Below are 319 nucleotides of genomic sequence, written 5' to 3'. Positions count from 1 at the left end.
AAGCGAGGTGTGCTCTGATTGGCCAGCTATCCAGTGCGTTGTGATTGGCCGAATACCTCAAGCGTGTGAAAGAAATGTTACGCCCTTACTATACTGTGTTTCCGTCATACAGTCTATGGTTTCCATGTGTCCGGCGCGATGAGACAAAACCAATAAAACCCATTACAAACGAGGCATTTGTTGCATCCAGTGGGGACATAATTACTAATTGAAATGACTTATACTGTGTTTTTACGCTTTGCGTTGCATATTGCGCCGCGTAAACATAAAACCATGTCTGCATTTGTGATCGGAGAAATGACAAACAATAAGCGCTACT

The 319-nt window shown here is 43.3% G+C and overlaps 1 pseudogene; it reads right to left on the bottom strand.

The window, feature by feature from the left end:
• The window catches only part of LOC107689506 (disco-interacting protein 2 homolog A-like), a 143,471-nt pseudogene that overhangs the window by 99,784 nt on the left and 43,368 nt on the right, over positions 1 to 319 (bottom strand).

Source organism: Sinocyclocheilus anshuiensis, unplaced genomic scaffold, assembly GCF_001515605.1.
Source record: "Sinocyclocheilus anshuiensis isolate Anshui unplaced genomic scaffold, SAMN03320099.WGS_v1.1 scaffold1199, whole genome shotgun sequence".
Taxonomy (NCBI): domain Eukaryota; kingdom Metazoa; phylum Chordata; class Actinopteri; order Cypriniformes; family Cyprinidae; genus Sinocyclocheilus; species Sinocyclocheilus anshuiensis.
This window is presented reverse-complemented; position numbering and strand designations above follow the sequence as displayed.